This window comes from Parasteatoda tepidariorum, chromosome 9 (assembly GCF_043381705.1).
Source record: "Parasteatoda tepidariorum isolate YZ-2023 chromosome 9, CAS_Ptep_4.0, whole genome shotgun sequence".
NCBI lineage: Eukaryota > Metazoa > Arthropoda > Arachnida > Araneae > Theridiidae > Parasteatoda > Parasteatoda tepidariorum.
Genome location: NC_092212.1, coordinates 40,108,408 through 40,130,020, shown reverse-complemented (window position 1 = coordinate 40,130,020; position 21,613 = coordinate 40,108,408). Strand labels below are relative to the sequence as shown.

The following is a 21,613-nucleotide window of genomic DNA, read 5'->3' as shown; positions in this document are numbered from 1 at the left end:
CGTCCGATTTGATTTGAGCCATCGTAATTTTGATTTTTTTTTTTTTTTACTCATATCGTCCGTCAGACGAGTTTTTTATTTTTTTTTGAATTTTTTTTTGTCTTTAATCCAAACCTTGAATCCAAACAGTGTGTGCAAAAAGTTCTGAGTTTTGACAAATATATTCTTCTCTCCTCTAATAAAATTCCTTCTACAGTAATCCCCACACAGTTACATGTTATTGTGGCAACCATTTTCTACTACATCTTTTTTTATTTTTCCATTGCTTTTTTTTCTTTCAACAGAGGAAATGACACATCATGTGGGGAGAAAAAATCTCCGAAAAAAAACAACCTAATTGTCTTTTTGAATTAACAACCAATGTGACTCGGGTTGTTAAACCAGAATTTAATAAATTTTTTTTATTCAAATATTCGAATGCCGGTGGCGGAAGAAGCACCCAACTTAACAGCGAAAGAAAAGAAGATCACCTCATTAACTATTGTATAAATGTATCGTCCGATTTGATTTGGACCGATGAACCCAAATTCAAATAATTATTAGACATTGCTGAAAAAAAATAATTTAGACACAAAATTTAATTTGAAATTGACTGAAAGGTAAGTACTTTACAGGTTTTTAATGCAATTATATAATACATGTTTGCCATATTAAAAATAAAGTATCAATTAACAATAGTCTCTCAGAGGCTTAATATTTTAATAAGTTAAAAATACCAACAATATGAAGTATTTCAATTTAATACAATTTCTAAAAGCTAACTGGTTGAAAAAGCATTATTTGTATACTATCATATCACAATACAAAAAGTTTTTTCTTTTTTCTAATGCCAGACAGATAGTGCGGAGAATGAAAGAACATCCTTGCCCTTCCCGGGATTCGAACTCAGAACCTTTCTGATGCAAGATCAGTTCCCATACCGATCGGTCGAGGGGAATAATTATTTAATTAAATTAAATTTGGGTTCAACTTATCGAATCTATTGGTCATTACATTTATATAAAGCTTATGATATGCTTTTTTTTCCCTGTGCTCTTTTAGTTGAAACTAAAAAGCTCCAAAAATCTTCTGAATTCCATTCTTATTGCACTCCCTACGATAACCTATAGTAGTACTTTTGCAGCAAAATTTTTTGTTTGAAAATTGTATAAAAATGAATCACTGTATCATTGTTGTTAATATTTTTAATTTATTCCAAAATAAGCGGTTTTTGTTTACCAGTGCTTTTTTTCGCTCATTTTTTCCCTCTTTATATTGGTCTGATCGATGTGCGTTGAGGGTTAAAAAGAAAAAAAATTCTGAATTGTTTTTAATAGGTGGCAGTTAAGGAAATTCATTGCAACTTAAAAATGGCGCAGATACCTCTGCAAAATCGTGTTCAAAATAATCAGCGGAAAAATGTGGGGTTGGACGTTTTTTTTTCTTTTTTTTTTCAGGAATAAAATTGCCATTATCTGAAATAAAATAAAAATATATGTGGCAATTCCACTTTTTTTCAGTATGCTAAAAAATATAATGGGAATTTTTTTTAATTTATTTGCCAATTACGGGATTTTTTTATGCAATTATCAAAATTAAAACGCGAGTTTGAACAGGGATCTTTAAAAATTAATGCAATAAATAAAATTAGAGTACATACTAGGGTTTTTATAGCAAATATACGTTACAATCGAAGGTTCAATCAGATAGGTAAAGTTTAAAAATAGTGAATAATTTGAAGCGTTTAATTCTAAATAATTATTTTATAATCAGTTTTTAGAATCTTTCTAAACTTGAGCATTTGCATTGCTATTGTGGTTCATGAAGATGATGATAAAATTAACTTCTTTAGGCACACATCTGTTAAAAATGAGCGATATTTTGATTTTTTTTAATGTTCGTAAGATAAAATTCCACTCAAAACATTGGGTCTTATCCTAAAAGACGAAATGAGCGCAGTTTTACAGCATCGTTGCATTCTGTACTAGTGTTTATCAGTGTGCTTTTTGGTACTCTTACATATGAGACAGGTTTTTTTTTAAAAAATCGATTTTGGCAATTCATAAAGATCACACAATTGTTTTTGTTTTTTTTTTTAATTTTTTTATTTTCTTCAGTGAGTTTTTGCATGCTACAGATAAACCGCTCTACGCCGTGGGTCACATAAAATGTTTCAAAATGTTAATGTTGTCCCTGTTTTAAAATGTTTTGTACATAGAAAGCATAGGGGGGTATGGTGGCTGATCCTTTTTTATTTACATAATTACAATTAAAATATGTTAACTTGTCTTGGTCAGCCATTGGTAAAAATTATTTCAAAATTTTAACTTTTTTTTTTGTTGAAAATTACATGTATTGATACTACTATATCTTTTTCGATATTAGTAACATAAATTTTCATGCCTTTAAACTTAGTATACATTTAAAAACATTAAATATATTTAAGATATTGAGTATCAATGATAAGTTGTTTTAATAAAAACCGATGTGTACTATTCATTGCGTTTTGCTTAGGGAACGAGATAATGATTCTCATCAAATTTCAAAATTAGTTAGGAAATTTGTCGTCAGATGGAGCTCCCAGCTGAAAAAAATTAAACAATGCTTTTTGCTGCTATTCCAACAGAAATATTTTTATACACGTCGATTAATTTTGTCCGCTTTGTTGTTGCCAATACTGTTTTTAAAACATTTTTTTACACATATTTTTTACACCATCTGCTGTTGAATTTAATAATTAATTTTAAAACCTGGTAACAAGTGTCCCACAAAGGACTGATCATAAGACACGGTTTCCAGTAGATCACCGAAATGAAGCATCACTGGCAGCGGTCAAAAAGTAGGTGGGTAACCACTGTCCGTGGAGACCGAGGGTGGGCGGCATCAGTCCTCGTTATACTTACTGTTCTACCGTAAAGTGCTCAACTACGTGCGTAGTTGGGGTTACCAAAGTGGGGGAACCGTTCCAGATCAAAATTGTGATGTCTTCGGATANGTGAGTTTCTTCTGATATCTTTTGAAAGCTAGTTGACCCCCGCAGGTTGCAATCCCCCTTCTGCGACAGTGGTTAGTCGATTAGTTTCGGGTTACACACACGCACCCCCACAAAAAATGTAGGGGAGACAGTAGAACGGGTTTTGGAGGTGCAATATATTTCGTCCCTTTTCGAACCTATCCTTACTGAAGGTTAGAATTGAAATGAAAAGGCCTCTTTAGGTATTCTTTGGCCAAGCTACAGATAAACCGCTCTACGCCGTGGGTCACATAAAATGTTTCAAATTGTTAATGTTGTCCTTGTTTTAAAATGTTTTGTGCATAGAAAGCATAGGGGGGTATGGTAGCTGATCATTTTTTATTTACATAATTACAATTTAAATATGTTAACTTGTCTTGGTCAGCCATTGGTAAAAATTATTTCAAAATTTTAATTTTTTTTTTGTTGATTTTAATTTTTTTTTGTTTTTTTGTTATTCCAGTAGATCACCGAAATGAAGCATCACTGGCAGCAGTCAAAAAGTAGGTGGGTGACCACTGTCCGTGGAGACCGAGGGTGGGCGGCATTAGTCCTCGTTATACTGTTCTACCGTAAAGTGCTCAACTACGTGCGTAGTTGGGGTTATATAAGTGGGGGAACCGTTCCAGATCAAAATTGTGATGTCTTCGGATATTCCTCAGAGCTGTTTCCCAGAATCTAGGAAAAAATAGGTCCTTGGAATTGGCGATCGCAACACTCGAATACGCCATCTGGGGAGAGACCGGTTTCATGCCTATAGCCCTTCTCCCTTCCCTCTCCTCCTCTTTTCAGTTGTATAGGAATGTACTACGATATTTTCCCCTTTCTTAATATTTTTCCTTTTTATTTAATAAAAATATTTTTTAAAATTTCCATGATACTTTTCTTTAGAACTATGTTTAATGTAGTTTTCAGTTCCATATAGTTTTTCAAGTTAAAAGATTTTAATCTATATGAAAATCAAGAGAGAAACTAACGTACTTCCTTCCTCTATGACTTTCCACACGCTAATGGGGAAAGCATTCTGAGTGTTGCCATAGGAAAAGAGTTCTGCTCTACGCCACCTGCAGCCCATTTCGATCGCCAATAAAAGGTCCCGGTAAAAAAGGTACTTGTGAGGGGGAAAAATATTTGAAATGAGGAGATGAGATTGAATTGGTAGACGGAAAAAAAAGGTCCCGGGAAAAAAGGTACGGAAAAAAAGGTCCCGGTTAAAAAAGTCCCTGGAAAAAAAGGTACGGAAAAAAGGGTACCTGGAAAAAAAGGTACCTCCATAGGGAAAATCTGTAGGGATATTTCCCCTCTCGCTTTCTAGGCAGCATGAATGCTTCTCGCTGTTTCAATGAATATTCTTTTTATCTGTAATAATTCAGATTAGATCATTGAGGTAAGGGAAGGGAAGACTTAGGGGCTGGTTGTATTACGTTTTTTTTAAAAATTTTATTTCATTCATTTATTATTCTTTGATTATTTTTTAAAGCGGAAAGATACTATTTAAATTTTTCAATAATGTTTTACTTTTTTTTGTAATTTTTTTAAGTGGAAAATGTGTTATTTTCTATTTTAAATTTTTTTTATTTCCTTAGAATAAATAAGAAACAAAAGTTAAAAAACCATGCACGGAACAGCAAAAAGCGCTTCAATCTAATCTTCTCATTTCAAATATTTTCCCCTACTGAATTTTCCCTATACAGATACCTTTTTTTCCGGGGACCTTTTTTTCCAGGTACCTTTTTTTCCGGAACCTTTTTTTCCGGTACCTTTTTTTCCTAGAACCGATTGAATTACCTTTTCGCCATTTCATTCAAAGTCGAGTTTTTGTTGTCGTACTGATTCAAAATGCGATTTTTTTTTTCCAATTTTGTTTCTTGTTCATTAATTCATTAAAAATTGATTAAAATTTAATGTAAAAAATATTTATAAAAATTATATATTCGAAAACCTTGATTCTAGCGGGATGGTATTAGTCTATAGTTACATAACGAGCGACTAAATTTCCAAGTGATCACGCTTTTGGTCGAAAATGACATCACTATCTGTCGAAAAGGAGATGGTATATATCGGCAGACGCTGACGCCATTTTGGAAAAATGCTGGAAATTTTGCTTTTATACAAGTTAGGCTTTGATTTTCTGTATTTCAATTTAATAATTTACTAACAATTTTATTACAGTCTCAAGATATATAACTATATATTTTATCCAAACGTTTTTTTAGCCTAATGTTTCAAAAAATTTTATTTGTATAAAAGCAATGTCTTCAACAATAATACAATTTACTGTATTTTAAAAAGGTACTGATAGCAAGAAAAATAATAACAGTACTACTGGAGTTAAGTTTTTTGTAAGACCTGATAGGTAATAAATATAAATACTGCGACTGTAGGCAATATTTTGTTTTGTTACAAATATATCGGAAATAGGGGAATTTTATAAAAGTGTGGAAAAATGCTTTTGGGAACGCAAGTTAACATGTGATTTTTTTTGTTATTACATTTTTTTAAATCATGATTTTCTCTTATTTTTATTTAAATAGGATATAAATAATTATTGCTTCAAAAAACTTAACAATTAAAAAGATTTACAAGGACAAAAAGAACATTTTTAAACATTGTATCCTACTTTATTTAATTAGAAAAATGAATTAAGTAAAATACAATGTTTAACTACAAAATGTACAAAGTTAATTTTTTTTCGAAAAAAAAAATCCAATTGGAAAAACAATAAAAAATGCGATTAATAAACTAGCACAACACTTTTAAATAAGTTAAAAAATTTAGTCTATTTTTTTTTTTAATTTTACGACCGATATATCTTTCTTAATAATAGTAAAATGTTGCTTTATAACCATATTTTAAATGAATCCTAATACTTTTTTTTATAATAGTGCTTTTATAGAAGAATAAAGTAACAATCGAGGCAAGATTTTTTTCAGCATAGAACTAAAAATTGAGCAAGGTATCAATAAATAACTGATTTCTGAGATATTTTAACCCAAGTTTTGGAAAGAAGAAAAATGTAGTGTCCCAGACAATTCAGTTAATATTTATTAATACACAAAATAATAATAAAACTAATAAGTTACGTTATCCAAAATAAAAATCGGCTGAAATATCATTCATCGAATAAAAAATTACTTAGTGATGAAAATTGACAAATTTCATATGAATTTAATTCATATGAAATTTGTCGAAAATAAAGTAAAAAATTTAAAATGGAAAATATGTTAAAAAAAAATCTCTGAAATAGATAAAAATTGCAAAAATTTTAAATTACATTAAAATATGGCAGTTTAAAAAAAAAAAAAGGCTTAAATTAGAATTTTAAAGTGACAGTCGTTAATTATCGATACATTAAATAATGGCAACAAGTTAAAGAAATTTTTTAAAAAAAATCTCAAATTGCATGAAGTGCAAAAGAAAATAAATGCGATTAAATAAAAACGTATATCTAATAAACGGAGCCAAAAATAATGAAATGAAAATAAAAATATTCAATCAAAATATCTCAAATTGCATGAAGTGCAAAAGAAAATAAATTAGATAAAGTAAAAACGTATATCTAATAAACGGAGCAACGGAGGCAAATATAACTAAATGAAAATCAAAATATTCAATCAAAAAATTTTAAAAAAATCTCAAATTGCATGAAGTGCTAAAGAAAATAAATGAGATTAAATAAAAACGTACATCTAATAAACGGAGCAACGGAGGCAAAAATAATTAAATGAAAATCAAAATATTCAATCAAAAAATTTAAAAAAAATCTCAAATTGCATGAAATGCAAAAGAAAATAAATGAGGTTAAATAAAAACGTAAATCAAATCTAATAAACGGAGCAACGGAGGCAAAATTAATTGAATGAAAATAAAAATATTCAATCGAACACGAATTGGAAAAAAAATTAAATTACTAAAACACGTAATTCAACATTAATTGTTAAAACATAAATTAATGCAGGATGTAAATCTTAAAAAACAGTCATAAGATAAGCAGATTCTGAATAAAATGAAAAGAGAAAAGGAAATAATCTGCGATATCACGTGACGTGAGTGATAACGGTAAAACGACTGATCAACAGGTGTGAAAAGCAGACGAGTTCAAAGAAGGGGCGAAAGGTGGAGAAGTACAAATCTGATGGAATCAATATCCCCTCTAACCATTGTTAAGATCGTTCAAATGAATTCGTCCACTTTCACTTGTAGTGGAGGTAATGCGCACCCTAGAATGCGCGCGCATGAACGACTCCACGTTTCGCGTTCAATGGAGGTCATTGCTTCCGCATTCAGAGTTCAAACGTAACCCTTTCACTACTTTTTACTCCGCATCCTCAATTTCAAGGAGAGATCCTCATCCTTCTCCCACGATGGGAAACGTGATTTTCCCTCCTGTAGATGACGTCATCCGTACGTCAGGTCTGATGTAAGTAGAAGCCCATGACGTAGATAGAAGCATGCTCCCTTTTTATTTGTTGGAGAGTCTACCTTGAGGGGGTGTTGTGCGTGTTCCGTTATATATTATTATTTATATTTTTTCGTTGTACTCAGACTGGAATTAAATTCTGCCGCTTTTTTAAATTGTAAATAAATTCAGTAATTTTTTTCGATTTAATTGGTACAATTTATTTATAAATTTCGACATTTCTTCTTTATTTCGCAGATTAAAACTTGCCCTCCCCCTGATAATTCCGCGTTTCGAGCCTCTCCCCCTTGATTTGTAAAATTCGAGGATGTACTAACCAAGATATTTATTCAGTGATTATGTATTTTTGTTGGGAATATGGTGGTTCTCTCCCCCCCCCGGGGGCTATTCTTTCCAATTTTTTTCCCCTTTCGGTAAATTTCAGCGCCCTATTATATGGGAATTTATAAAATTTTTTTGATTTAGGTAACAAAAACTATAAATTGTATAGGAATGGGTGTATTCAAACATCATTATGTTTGCTTTATTTTCCCATTTAAGGGAAGAGAAATTTCTGATGAAAATAATTCTTAGAAAAGTTAATTTGGTACTTTTCAATTTCATCGGCGCAGGTGATGGAAACTTAATAAGTGCAAGTAAATTCAGCTGTTTTTTTTTTTTTTTTTTTNACCACCTTGAAATATGACGTTTTTTTAAAAAAAAAAAAAAAAATAAATAGATAAAATAACCGAAATTTCTTTTGCCGGTGAAATGCTAAAGTATACTGTTAATTTAAAAGAGATATTAAAACTGAAAAATTGAAAGAAAAAATTTTGGTATTGAGTTAAATTTCACATTTATAAATTCTTTACTTGTGAGTCACACAAAATTTTTGCAAATTTAGAATTCGTCAACAGAGGATTTCGATTAACGATTTTTGCGATTAACGATCTTTTGTAAAAAAAATAAATAAAGAATAAAATTTTTAGTGCATGAAAATATTTTTTGATTACATTTGTGCACTTTTTCGAACTTAATCGCGATTAATATATTTTATCTCCTCTCTCCATATTAGCGCACATAATGTTAATTTTAGTCCTTTTAATTTTATTATGTTCCTTCTAGATTATTATTGATCTTTAAGGGTAATAATTTATTGATACGAAGTGGAATTGTAATATATTAAAAATCAGAGAGAAAAGGGAGGGAGGGAGGGGGGTAATCTGAGTCATTGAGTTACTTAATTTTAGACATTCAATTTAAAATTTGCCAAAAAAAGTTTTTTTTTTTCCTTTGAGAATCAAAATATTTACGTACTGCAACATAAAAAAGATAATTGCGATTTAAGTGTCAATTTGCATCTTTTATTAAATATTTTAATTGCTATGGGAGTTACTTGACTCGCAAAAGTGCGTTTACTGAAAATTACGTCAACTTAATTTGATGATTTCCTGGGAAGAAATATCAAAATGAAGCGATTATTTGACTAAGGTTCAGAAATCAATTCCATAAACAAAAAAGTATTTGAATCGACGCAAAATGGCGAAACAAACTATGCATGCAGAAAAAGTAGTGTTTTGTCAATATATTTTAGTTTTGCTATTCATAAAATTTAAATTTTTAACTAATGGGATGCCTGTAAGTGACGTAGAATGGGTATCTCGATCCTGATTGGCTTTTAAAACGTAGCATTTGTTTACGTTAGCGACTGTTCTTTCCACTCATTCTATTTCGAGTAAGCCAAGTCTGTGAAGTATTAATTCTTTTAAGTGACACATTCTATATTCTTTCACAAATTTTTCAGTTCCTTAACTATATATTTCTCACTTAACACAAGGACAGGTACGAAGCCATGTAGAACATAAAAAATTTTATTATGCATCGAAGTTTGCCAGGTACACAAAACAAAAATATATCACGATTACAATAAAATACATAAAAAATTAATAAATCTAAGTTAAGAAAAAGACGCAGACTATAAAGGATTATATTTTAACAAATTTGATGTGCAATGCGGTGCTTTATTTAATTAATTTAACGTTAATTAGCATTCTAACTTATGTGGAGAAACTTATCTCAACTTTAAGACGCCATTTTGAATATAAACAATCAGCTGGTGCTGACGTCATAGGTTACACATGCGGGTATCCGTGATCCTCTTCTTGAAGTGCAGGAACCCAATTATGATCTCCTTGTCTTTATTTCTAACTATATGCAGAAATCTGATGATGGTGTCATAGTTTTCCATCATTGTCGGTACATTTTTATTGGCCGGAAAATCACATGGTAGGATCCAGTTTGAACATATTAATTTCCATATATATATTTTTTTTCTTTCTCTTCTCACAATTAGAAATAATAAGGATTAGTTGGCAACATAGTCTAGCATCTCCACATAGTTCTTCTTAAAATCAACGCTCATAAACAAATAAGTAAAAAAAATATATTTTTATTATAATAAAGGTATCTATGAATAAAACTCGAATAAGATGGGTTTAAATATACCATTAAAATATTACGTAAACACCTCACGGGAGAGGGGCTTATAATTTGATTATTTTTGCTGAAGAGGAGGGGAAAGAAGGGTATGAGCAATACTTACTTAAAGACATTTTATTTTATAACCTGTGTTGAAACCCAATTTTGAGCTTACAACTACCTATGTTCAACTTCGTAGCTTTGTAAATTTGAACCCAACCCAGAAAACAAGGGAAATTTTGGATCTCGCCTTTGTGAAGAATCTTTAGATGGAACTAACCCGCATTTGCGTTACATGGAGAGAAAAACCTCGACAATCTCCCACGGTTAGCCGGACAGCAAGGGTATTCTCCCCCATCATCCGTCTACCACTAAGGATGTTTTTACGTCAGCACTGTGATTGTTACGAGCTGGCAGCAGAACTCGTATCGACCAGCCACCGTTGGTATTCGAACTTACATAAGTTTTTTTTTTATATAACCGTCGTTGTACGGCTGACCCAATTTTTGACTTTACGATTGCCAATGTTTAACTCCGTAGCATTGTAATTTTGAACCCAATCCAGAAGACAAGGGAACTTTTGGATCAAGTATTGAGAGAAATTTGACTTCGTGTGGGACTTTTAGATGGAACTAAACCGCATTTGCGTTACATGGGGAGGAAAACTTCCCTTGGTTAGCCTGACGGCAAAGGGACTCTAACCCATGATTCGTCTACCACCGAGGATATTTTACGTCAGCACTGTGGTCGGTGCGAGTCGGAGGTGAAATTTGTATCGAGCAGCCATTGCTGGGATTCGAACCTGCTTCACCTTTTCGGGAGGCGAATGCTCTATCTCCTGAGCCACCACAGTTCTACGTAAGACATTAAAATCATCTTGTATTATTCAAAATGCAAAAAAAAAAAATGTAATAAAAAATTATGCTTAGAAAACTTATAAATTTGAAATCGAAGTAAAATTTGGGGGAAGAAATAGTGGGAAAAATATTTCTTCAAGGAGTTAATTAGACCAACATATTTGAACCATAGAAGGAAAACAAAAAATTTCTAATAAATATTCGATTCAAAATTTCGTTGAACGAATTGAAGTATTAGTTTTGTTTCATGCAAATTTATCCTTAAATTAGATCACTTCAGTAAAAGTCAAAATTTAAGCAAAATGCTACTAGTATGGAAAGAGGGGTTTTGTAATTTATTTATTTTTGCTGACAAGGGCAAGTGGGAGAGTCCAAAATTGCCTAAGACACGTAATATTTAAACGGTCCCGAATTATCATTCTTTAAATTTCCGTGTTAAATTGAATGACATTTATTAGTATCTACATTGACGTTAATGCCTAATTTAGAAGATAACACTTGATAATTACGTTGTCATTCAGAATGAAAATCCTGGATCCTGCAGTTACGGCCCTGAAAACGATAGATCAATACACCTTATCATTAGGAGCATTAGAGCAAATAACAGCGGTCACGGGCGTTCAATGAATTTGATAAGCTTTAAAACAGAGAACATCAACACGTCACCCAAAACGAATTATTCTTGAAGTGTCGACGCAAAAATCGCTCAGGTGCGTTTACCCGGTCTTTCACCTGCAAATAAATTCAGGCTCATCTGCCTAAGATCAATGCCACCGCGGTTTCTTCAGCCTCCAAAAACAAAATTGGAGGTCGCATAGGCCTCATATTTTGTAACAGCAGCCTCCATGGGGACTTACCACTACCAAATTGACCTCAGAATAGAATCATCTCGACCTTCATTTAGCAGGTATCGACATTGGGATGACCTCACTGTTGTCGGGGTGCGATGACCCCTACGCCTGCCCTTGGCCGCCACTGGCCTTAGCTGCAGTGGGGGCGACGACTTTTTGTTTTAATTCCCTTGATTAAATAGTTATTTTTTGTTTCTCCCCCCTTTTAGTGAAAGTTTGAGCCTTGTGTTTTTTGTTCCCAAGGTTAATTTCTAGTGTTCAACGAACTTTTCTAAAATATCGTTTGTTGCTCTTTGTTCTATTTGATAAATAATTCAGATATATGTGTACGAAGGAGGAGTAATGAAACATTTTCGAAGATAAATTATGCTTATTTATGAAGGAGATAGTGTTCATTTGAGATTAGGATGTTAAGTAATATTAATTTATGATTAAGATGAGCTTTTTTTTGTCTTTGAAATATGTAATGAAATATAATGCAAGTTATTTATTAATAATAAATTGTGTACTTCTTATATGAACTATTTTCTCTTACCATTAATTGAATAAATTTCGTTTAGTTAATGAATAAATATTTTTCTCATAAATGATATTTATAGTTGTGTCCGAAAGGTAAAAAAAAATGATGTCAAAAAGTTAAAAAATGATGTCAGTAACAATTAAAATTTATTAACTTTTTTTAAATTGAAAAGGGTATATTTTCATACGTAATATACAATTGAAAATGAACTCATGATTGGTTAGATTATTTCTAATCATGTAATAATAATTAGTAATAAATAAATAAAAAAAAAGGGAATATTGTGTGTTTTTTTTCTTTTTTTTTTAAATGTTATTTAAATGCAATACTGGAAAGAAATTATTTTCGATGTGAATTAAAAATACAACCATTATAAGTAGTTTTAATATTAATATACCCTAAGAATAATACTGGATAATACATCTGGATAATACTTTTAAATTTTTTCCGTCCATTTGTTTTTGCGTGGATCTTGTTTATTCAATAAAAATAAATTGTAAAAAGAATTAATAATGTAATTAAAATAATATTAATACAAGAAAGGTAAGCGAAGAAAAAAGAGGAATAGAGAAAAAACAAATAGGGTAAAGGTAGGGAAAAATTGAATCATGAAAAAAAGAAAATCATTAGAATCGCCCCCCCCCCCTAAAAAAACCCGGTGAGAAAGCATTAGGAAGAGTCCATTTCATTTAACACCACAAGAAAAAGAAGAAAAAAAAGGAAAGAAAGAAAAGAAGACGAAGGAAAAAAATAATTGTTATTTTGTAAGGTGGAGAATTTTAAAAATTTACGGCTGTTTAATGGCGTAGAAATTTAATAATCGATTGAATAGTTATTAAAATTGAAATAAGAGGTCTTGTAAAAAATATTTTCTCAAAAAGGTCAAAGGAATCCTTCACAAAAAAAAAAAAAAAACATGAAGACAGGCGTCGGAAAAAAAGCGTAAGAAAAGAGTTCATGCAAACTATCATAAATAAATAAACGAACAAATAATAAAAAATAAAAAAACGTAATTATGAAGTTTTGAAGTGAAGAATTTAAAAAAAATTACGATTGTTTAATGACATGATTTTAATGACCAATTAATAGTCATGACATGACTTAACGATAGATATACGTGCATTTTTAGATTTTTGATTTAAAGTAAGTAAAGGGGCTAAGTTGAGCAAGTAATAAAGCTGATTATTTTAACTATTGTTGCTTAACGATTTTAATCAAAATGGAGCTGATTTTTACCTCGACAAAATATGAAGTAAATTTACAATTAATAAAATTTTTTTACATTCAATGTTAATTATTAATTTATAATTAACTAGTGAACTTAACAAAAAATTCAATAACAAGTGTATTTTAGATATTTTTTCGAAAAAAATATTTTTTATTTTATTATTTAAGTCGAGTTTGATTTTTATTTTATAAATTATACTTTGCAAATAAACTTCAAACGTCAGCTGAGAAGCAATAATTGCATTTCCAAAATACCCATTTTATAAATACAATAAAATTGCGCTGTTAATTATTGTTTTGAATTAATATTATTAAAAAATTAATTTCTTATAAATTTTCCATTGTACGATAAAGATTAATTGAAATTATTTATGTAAGAATGGAGAAAGATTTTCTAAGAAATTCTATACTGAAACATAATTAATCTTATATGATATATCCGAAGAAGTAATTTTCTCGTGTTTTTTTCCGGTGCTTTTTTTGTATTCTACTTTTATTTTGTTTGACAATAATTTTATTTAGGCAACACTCTTGGTTCAGTAACATCATTTCGTTTTATCATGTGTCCATTAACGTTTTTATTTAAATATTGTATAAAGAAAAAAAAAGCACGAATAAAAAAAAAAAAAATCAGCAAAAAAGAGCATTGTTTAAAAAAAAGCACTGCTTCAAACTTTAATTTGAAGTTCGCGAAACCAAGCTTTTAATATTATACAGATTTCCTTAAACTTTAATACAATTATTTAATAGTGTGTATAAGCATATAACATATCACATGGATTAAGCTTTCATTTTTAATTTTGTAAATTTATATTAAAGTACGCATAATATAAGTGTCAAATTATTTGAAATTCTGAATTAAAGTTCAAATCAATTTCAAGGTTTGAAAAATAATTTCCTTATTATGAAAAATTATTTTAACGCAAGGTAAATAATTTGAACATTATTCTCTTTATAAATGCTTATTTTAAAAAATTAAATATCGAAATTTTCATGAAAAAAATTTAATCGTTANTCATCATGTTATAATAATTAGTAATAAATAAATAAAAAAAGAGAATATTATGTATTTTTTTTAAAAATGTAATTGAAATGCAATACTGAAAAGAAATTATTTTCGATGTGCCTGAAAAATACAACCATCGGGGATGATCTTGTAACAGATCACATGAATTAATAATTCTCTCTTAAGGGGATGATCTTGTTAATTCTGTTTAACCCCTTGACATACGAAGACGTCTGGGAGACGTCATTTGTTTCTTATGTCAAAACAATTGACGTGTCTCAGACGTCTTTAACACAGAGATGCCAACTTGCTCCGGACAGGAAATAAATATTTTAAAGTGGTAGTTTATCAATTGTGACTCTTGGTTTAATAAACTCAGTTTAGTAGATTTTTATCCACCGCTATTTCTAAATGATTCATTGGCTTATATAATTCACCACTTTATAGTAGTTATGTCATGCTTTACCTTTTAAAAAGCAAGCGAAAATAGTCAAATGCTTGCAAAATTTAGTTTGTGGTTTTTTTAAAAATTACTTTGGCGTGTCCGGAGCAGTTGGCATCCCTGTCAACATTTCGTCGCTAGTTGTTGTTTACAATGCAATTACAGATCATTTCTATATCAAGAAATGATATGCTTCATAGACAAAAATTATTAAAAGTTTCATTTCAACGCATAAATTTTTTTAAAAAATTATTTTTTGTATGTTATTTGTAATGCAATATGTAATTATTGTCAGTGTATGTATATCTATGCAAATTAAAAAAAAAAAGGGGGGGGGTGAGTGTCTTACGTAATATTCATGAGTGTTCTATGTAACTTTCCATATAAATATAAGATGCCCAATAATTTATATACAGCCCAATTGGGTTTAATAAAGTTGAGAATTTTATGATGGAATGCGCCACCTTAAAGTTTTCAATGCGTTTTCTCCTGGCGCATGCGCCATAAGTTAGCAGAGATAAACAGTAAAAAAAATATACTGGTCTGAGAAAATAATGCAGAAGGAAAAACCATTTAATTCACGATCAACTCCAAATATTAATAACACGTTATCATTAAGTTTTTCTCCTAAATAAGAAATATATTAGAAATTAATATATTTTGTTAAATTTGAGAATGCGTCGTTTTTTGTCTATTTTTTATGTACTTTTTTTTTCTCTCTCTCTCATACTACAAACCACTTTATAATTTTCTGATTATATAGTAAGATATGCGAAAAGAAAAAAAAAACGATATTAAATTTTTTTATGTACTCTAATTATTAATGTTTTAGGAGATGTTTAATATTCTAAAGCTTTTAAAATAATCCTTTTATGCAATGTGGATATACATCATTTTTAATTTTGTAAATTTATATTAAAGAATGTATAATATAAGTGTCAAATTATTTGAAATTTTTAAAAGCTTTTATGTAATGTGGATATACATCATTTTTAATTTTGTAAATTTATATTAAAGAACGTATAATATAAGCGTCAAATTATTTAAAAATTTTTAAAATAATCCTTTTATCTAATGTGGATATACATCATTTTTAATTTGTAAATTTATATTAAAGTACGTATAATATAAGGATCAAATTATTTGAAATTTTTAATTAAAGTTCAAATCAATTTCAAGGTTTGAAAAATTATTTCCTTTATTTTGACGTAAGGTAAATAATTTAAACATTATTCTCCTTTTAAATGCTTATTTTAAAAAACAAAATATCGAAATTTTCTTGAAAAAAATTTAATTATTAAAATTTTGTGTAAACAACTGCAAATCCTAAAGAGTTTAAATAAAAATTGCAATAATGAAAATACATGGGAGTATAAAAAAAAAAGAAGTTAAAACAAGCAGTTCATATTAAGAAAACTCTGAATATTCACTGTTCTTAACCACTCCTCCAAGCTTAAACTAACTTTAAACAAGGTAGGCTTATAAATAACACACCACAAATGCACGCGTGAATATGCAAAAATATGCCAAAACTAACACAAGAACGTTAAATTCCGCCTCACTCGCTATTTCATATTCAAAGCTAACGCTCGCATTATGCGAGATTTATAATTTGATTCGGGCGACAACCTCGGCGCTGAGTGATCATATTCACAGCTGGAAAAGGGGAATCTCCAATGCTTCCACGCCCACAATGTACTTCTCTCTTGCATAAGAAAAGTGAATTCGCGGGAATGACGTCATTCGAGCGCGAAAGGGCGGAAGGGCTTGCGCCTTTTCTGCGCACGTCTACCTGTGTTGAAGGTCGGTGATGGAAAATCGTGCGGTTTCAAGGTCGGGAAATGGGAATTCGCGGTCGCCGAGTCCAACTAGAGCTGGGTGCGGACGTGCGACTTATGACAAGTGTCCTTGATGAAGGGGGGAGGGGAGCAATGGATCCGTCCTTATTCGAAAGACGACATCCCTTCCGTGAATATGGTCCAAATTCGCTTTGACAAGTTCATTCTACCATTGAGGTGAATCTTAAAGCATCCTTGAACGGAATCTCATTCAAACTTGACATGAATTAAGGATATTGGGCTAATACTTTTTTATACTTCTCCCTTAAATTAAAATTTTGAACTTATATAACAATTATTTATATAATAATTGAATTTTGTAATAATTATTATTTTTATATTATTATTTAAGTAAGATTTTAAGGTATTTCCTTTTTTTTAAAATTTTTTTCCTTAATTTCGGAAAGTTTGCTATTAAAAATTGATAATTAATATAAAAATTTTTTTGAAATTAAAATAGAATTGAGTTACAGAGTTAAAATAAAAAATTATATTCAAGTGCTTGTTGAAAACATTAATATCGCGTAAAATGAATGGAAATACTGATAAATTATTACAATAAATGATTTTCTAAATATGAACTACATTAAAATTACCAAAGTGAATAAATAGTATTAAATTTACAATAAAATTCCTTAAATATTTTAATATAATATAGCAATATTATGGATATAAGTTTAGGAAGTTTAGTTCCATAATATGTTGTATTTGAAAAATTTAATGAATTAAACAATTTTCCTTTATGAAATACATTTACGTTACAGAATAAATGCTTTTTTTCTAAATATAAAATTTATTTAATTTACAAAAACTAAGGAATAATATGCATAAAATTTTTTGCTGAACAATTGTGTAAACGAAGTTTAATGAAAGATTTTTATTCTTTTACAGCTTTAAATTAAATTTGGAATAAAATTAATTTACAAATCGAATTACTTTTAGAATTAGAAATATTCCTCGTGAATAAAGATATTTTTTTTAGGTATTATTTTCTAGTTATATTAAAAAGGAAATCGGAAAATACTTCATGCTATTCGATGCATGCATAAATACTTACATAGATGAAAAAAATGCATTAAAATAAATAAATAAAATTTAATTCACTAAAATAGACAAACAAAAAATAAGTGGATGAAAATAAATATCTTAAATTAATTACTTTCCATTAAAAAATTAAATGCATTTATTTTGCATTAAAATAAATAAATGTATAAATAAAAACTAATAAGCAAATATAATTTTCTAATCATGACATAGATAAAATAACCATAAAGAAATTTAAAAAGATAAATAGTATGATATAATACTCTATTTATATTGTATATAAATAGAATGATATTCATTATTTAAAAGTTTGTATTTTTACATATGCTTCAATTTAAATTGTTTTCATAAATTATTCAGAACAAATTTAATTTTTAATATTTCATTCACTTGGAGAAGAAAAAATTATAAATTTTGAAAATTCTCTAAAAAGCTACTGTTCTACTAAAAAACTATATTCATGATATTATAAAAATTTGGCGAAATTTTTCTAAGTAATTTTTAAATTTTTCACTTTTTATATTTTAATAACTTAAAAGAAATGATTATAAGGAAAGATTATCACTTTCTATTTTTACAAAAAAAATTAATTTGAAAGCCAGAAATAACTGTTTAAATTAATTGATTAATCCAATTATATTTTTATTGTAATACCATTTTAATTATGCCTTTATTATTTTGCGTGATATGATTTTTCAAACATATTTTACTTAAAAAAAGAATATATAGATTTTTTAGACATGTGTTTGGCTTTCTGTTATTTGCTACTTCTATAGGTGTGCAGCTGCATTAAATATTTTTATGTTAAATAAAAATATTTGTTGCAGATATCATTTTACTATTTTTAAAATTATTATGATGAATATATTGCGTATATATGAGATTAAAATTTATCTATGTCTAGTTATGCAGAAATTATTCGAAAATTTAAAAATGTATGTTGTTATTAGTTCGAAATTGATTAAGTGTTAGTTAGAATTTATATTGTTATTGGTTAGAAAAAACACAATATTGGACAATTTTAGATAAATTTTCTTGATTGTGTATTAGAAACTCTTTTTTAGTCTTTTTTTTTAGTATTTTTGTTATTCGATTAATAGTCAATAATATCAGGTAATGTTTTAACTCTTCTGACTTATTTATTTATTTTTAAATTTTTTTTTATTTGTGTTTATTAGAAAATTAATTTTTCCTTCTTTGCGTAGCATATGTTTTTGTATAAAATACATACTTAATATATTAGTTTCGTTTATTTAAAAAATATGTTATAAGAAAATTAAAATTATTTTAAAAATTAATTTTGATATATTTTAATGATATTAAAATGCTAACAAAGTGTCCAATAAAATTGTGTGTAATATATCAATCAAATATTATATTTAAAAACCAGTAATGTAGATGGCAGCACCATATCCATTTTGAGTTATTTTGAAATAATTTTAAGCATATACATAAAACTAAAATGAAATTGAACTGTAATTTTTTTTTTCAAGGTAGGTTAAACTTTTTAATTTAAACTTCATATATTACTAATGTTTATCTGTTGGTTAGATGATAGAACTGAAGTTCAATTAAGCAATAATCCCTCACTTATTTTTCTACCTGCATTAACAGAAGAAAAAAAATAAATAATTAAATAAAAAGAAGTAATTAACTAAAATTAAAATAAAAAGAAACAAAAATATTGAAAAGAAAAAAAATATTAAATTCAAAAGAAAAGAAAATCCTATATTATCAATTCGAAAAAGGATAGTTTATAAAAGTTATACATATTTAAAGTTCATATCATTAAATAGTTTATACAAGTTAAATAACATAACCTTAAAGAACAGAAACTTCTAAACATAACTAGTATTTATAAATTAATATTAATTCAGATTTAAATTCATATTAATACTTAAATTCATATCAATTTAAAAATAAAGTTGAAATAAATTCATATTCTAATTTTTCTCTGCATAATTTTAAAAATTTCATAGGAAATTTTGAGCTTAGTAAATTTTGAATTAAATTAATATAAAATGCTGCATTAGCATACATAGATTTAACGTACAAATGCAATTAGCGTACAAAGTTATTCAAAAGTATCTGTAGTAAAATGAATTAAAATCATTTGTGCACTAATTTCAGGTATTTTCGTTTATGATCTTATTTCAAGAGATGGCAGCACAATATATTCGGTTATTTAACTTTTATAAATTAAATTCCTTGTTTACTATAAAAATAAAAACTCTGTATGTGGATTCAGCGCCATCTGTTGCAATGTCTTATACTTTCGAAAGTATATTTTAATTAAACATATTTATTGTTCTTTAACTAGTAAATAATTGTTTTTAAATTTATTTTAAAAGGAATTAGTACTTAAAGATTCTTTTATTAATTTTGTAAGACAAAATATGAGAAATAGACAAGAATATGAAATATTTAAATATTTTATTAATTTTTGTGAATTTGTAGCTTTTAACCGAAAAAAATAAATATGAGATAATAAGCATAAATAAGTAGGAGAAATAATTGGTATCAAATTAATAAAAATAAAAATATCTGTATAGGAATGTAATAAAATACAAATTCTGATTTTATAATGATTTTTTAATGTAAAGAAAATAATTTATTAGCGAAATGGTATATCATATTCATGTTCTGTATTTGTTAATATATTGTAAATAAATATAATTGTACTTTATAAAATTATTAAGTATTGAATAAAGTTTTTTTACATGATTTATTTTAGTAGAGTAAGTTATGTTAAAATTAAAAGCGAAATTATATGAAAAAAATAATATTTGTGTATTATAATTTGATAATAATATTTTTATTTGATAATTATATGTTAGCTGCTTAATATTTTAAAAACGGCAATTGTTTTTTTTTTTTTGAAATTGAAGATATTTTTGATGATAATCTACTATCATTGTTGGTAATATTTAACTACAATTTATCCATATTTTGACAATTTATTTTATTGACAATTTATTTTTTATCTTGTAATTAATATTTATTTCTTGTAATACTTATTCTGTGATTATTATTATTTATTTACTACTACATTGACATTATTCATTATTATTCACATTCTAAGGTCATTATTAATTAATATCTAGCTACAATTTACTGTTAACTTTCCATGTTTTTTATAACATTGTTTTAAATATTCATTTAATAATTCTTTGTTCATTCATAATTATTGGCATTCTGAAATCACTTTTAGTAAATATTTAACTATAATTTATGGAGAATTTTTACAATTTCTTAACGTTGTAATTAATGTTTGTTTAATAATTTATTATTTGGATAATACTTTAATATGCGTAATTTAATACATTTAACAATGTTTTAATATATATGTTAGAAGTTTTTAAACACGGTTTATATGTTTACATCTTGTTTGCACACACGCTATTTGGAACAACTTAAATGTATGATTATCGCTTGAAAGTTTGCTTTATTTTACCTAAATCTGAAAAATTTCCGATTTAAAGAAACATTGTTGGAAAATTGACAGAAAAAAAAGAAAATATTTTTATAAATTTTGAAAGCTGCAAAATTTTCTTATTTCTTTTTTCTGACTTTGAATTTTTCTACAATATTGAGAAAATTTCGCAGTAAAGAACAAATTTTTTTTCTGACTAATTACGTCCGAATCTGATTCAAAATCTTTCTGACTTTTTCTGGATCAGATTTTACCGAAATTGTTAGGAAAATAATGGATTAAAGTATAAATGATAAAAACATTGTATATATATATAGCAATAAATTTTCTTTTTGAATTTTTTTCGGACCATTGTTGTAAACATATTTTGCAATCGTAAAAAACTTAGTAAAATTCCTTCACCAGAGCTTGATTATCATTGGGCTTACGGAGCATAGGCCCTGGGCACAGTGTCGAAATGAGGATTAAAATTACCTCAGATTGCATTAAAATTGTGTCATATTTGCAACCGTAATAATCTTTGAAA

General features: G+C 27.9%; 2 protein-coding genes across 2 annotated transcripts in view; one reads left to right on the top strand and one right to left on the bottom strand.

The window, feature by feature from the left end:
- Positions 1-4,113, bottom strand: part of LOC107454284 (NFX1-type zinc finger-containing protein 1) — a 31,233-nt gene extending 27,120 nt beyond the window's left edge. The window contains exon 1 of the mRNA XM_071185591.1: positions 3,974-4,113. The gene's annotated coding sequence lies outside the window, so the exon portion shown is untranslated. The remainder of the gene's footprint in view (positions 1-3,973) is intronic.
- Positions 4,114-7,198: 3,085 nt separating this feature from the next.
- The window catches only part of LOC107454330 (alpha-tocopherol transfer protein-like), a 62,815-nt gene continuing 48,400 nt past the window's right edge, over positions 7,199-21,613 (top strand). Inside the window, exon 1 of the mRNA XM_016071516.4 lies at positions 7,199-7,412. The gene's annotated coding sequence lies outside the window, so the exon portion shown is untranslated. The remainder of the gene's footprint in view (positions 7,413-21,613) is intronic.